This window comes from Quercus lobata, chromosome 2 (genome assembly GCF_001633185.2).
Source record: "Quercus lobata isolate SW786 chromosome 2, ValleyOak3.0 Primary Assembly, whole genome shotgun sequence".
NCBI lineage: Eukaryota > Viridiplantae > Streptophyta > Magnoliopsida > Fagales > Fagaceae > Quercus > Quercus lobata.
In genome coordinates this window covers 53,227,145-53,229,296 of record NC_044905.1, presented here as the reverse complement: position 1 = coordinate 53,229,296, position 2,152 = coordinate 53,227,145, and the positions used below count along the sequence as shown (strand labels likewise).

Here is a 2,152-nt window from a genome sequence, read left to right as displayed (position 1 = left end):
TCAAGTAGTTCCCAATATAAACAATGCAACACAATCGCCACAAGCTTGATCCAACTCAAGTACTTCACAAAAAAAAAATTTATGAATTGTATTCATCTCATTTTGAGTATTGTTATTATTATTATTATTATTATTTTAGTCTCACACAATACACATTCATTATGATGCCATTTGGAATGGGCATCTGCATTTACAAGCTTGCGTTTTCAGATTTTTTTTTCCCCCTATGGTGAACAGTAACATCACATGGATTCACTGTGCAGGGGACAAAAGTCACTGTTCATGCACTATTTATCACTATTCATAGCATTGTTCACGTACTAAAAAATATTAAAAATGAGTCACACGATACTATTCACACATTTAAAAATTATTTTACTATAATATTTTCAGTTTTCAGTTTCAGCAACAATAACTTCAATCCAAACGGACTTTATATAATTTAAAAGAAAAGTATTCATTTATTTTTATTTTCTATTTTAATATTTAATTTTAAGTAAATTAATTATAAAACTATCTATATTTGAATTTTGATTAAGCCGTGCGGCATAATGCTAGTTTCTTAATAAACTAAAGAGAGTATCTAAGCTAAAGGGACCACGTATTATTACGCAAAAGCAACTTATTTATATCGATTTGAGAAAACAAGAGAGCAGGAAGACACCCTTGTCAATTTGTACGTCTTCTAGTCAACTTTGGTTTCTAAACTCTCTTTCTCTCTCTCTTTTCTTTTTTTTTTTTTTTCTTTTTTTAATATAGATTCCCTTTTTTATAATACTTTTCAATCCTACCTAACACTTTGACTATTCTTCCCAACTTTAGACAGGCTCCTACTTGCTTGGTCTATATATAGGATAAGGATAGAGAAACTGAGAACCATCAACTATCAACTCTCGAAATGAAAGCCATTCTAGTGGTCTGCTTTCTCTTGCTTTCCACATTTTTCATTCCTTCTTCAAATGCAGCTCGAGAACTAGCTGGTGAGAACATTACAGTTTCTAGTAGATAGTTGTGTTTTAATATATATATTTTGCAGCATGCTTATTATTAAACTGAACTTTTAATATAGATTCCATTACTAAGAGTTTGCATAGCAGTTGCTCATTTATGTTAGAATTACTTGGTGTGTTTCTGATAAATTATCACCAAATACTTGCAAAAGATTCCATATCTTGTTCAAAAATCGCCTGGTTCTGGCCCATGATTTCCTTTTGATTTCATTCTGATTACTTCATATCATATCTCAGTTACAGTCGCACCAGTGAAGAATCCAGGCGCAACCCCAAGCTGTGGTCGCGGAAAATCATATGCTGCATGTAAGCCACAGCCACCGCCAAAGCCAAAAGCGGATCCACCTTGTAACGTCTACAGCCGTCGAGGTTGCTCACAACCTTAACCCCTGACTTTCAGATAATAAGCACTTAGCTTATTCTCATGAGGAGCAATGGCAATAAATAAAATCCTAAGTGTCATATAGGTGGTTTGAAGTTTGCAAAGCCTCTAATTCGCAGTGTTGTAATTTGCACTTAATAAGCTACGGCTTTTTTTTTTTCTTTTCTTTTTTTATGGGGAAGGGATAGTTAACCCGATGAATACTATGTAGTTTGTTCTGAAGTGTGCAAAATAAAAGAGCTGACTAAACTCAGTCCAATGATTACTTGTGGGACTTTCATGCAAATTCTAATTATAACCCCTTTCAATTAAATATGGTGTAGTCAGAAACTCAGTATTTGACTAAGGGGTCAAAACTGTATATACGGATTTGGATTGGATGCAATACTAAGGGTATTGCACCGAGTGACATTACTCTTCTTCATCTCATATAAATTTTTACAATTCTTAAATTTTAACTTTAACTTTTTAATTTCTTTTACCGTATAAATTTACTACTACTTTATTTTTGTTAATCAACACATGGTTACTTTAAAAATGACAAAATTTAGATACAATACTTTAGGTATTGTTTCTTAGATTTTCTATTTAAGAGTAAGTCATGTCACTACTTAACTAAAAAAAAACACTTCAATCTCATGAAGAAAAATTCACATGACAGAATTAAGGGAAAAACAAAATTAACTTTTTCTTTTTAGTTTACGTTAAGAGAAGTACTACTTACTTAAAAAAAGAAAAAGAAAAAAAAAAGGTTATTAAT

General features: G+C 31.6%; 1 long non-coding RNA gene across 1 annotated transcript; it reads left to right on the top strand.

Moving 5' to 3' along the window:
- Window positions 1–832: 832 nt before the first annotated feature.
- LOC115978017 lies at window positions 833–1,678 on the top strand. Its single transcript, XR_004088619.1, has 2 exons — window positions 833–980; window positions 1,248–1,678. It is a non-coding gene; the product is annotated as an uncharacterized LOC115978017 (long non-coding RNA).
- The last annotated feature ends 474 nt before the right edge of the window (window positions 1,679–2,152 follow it).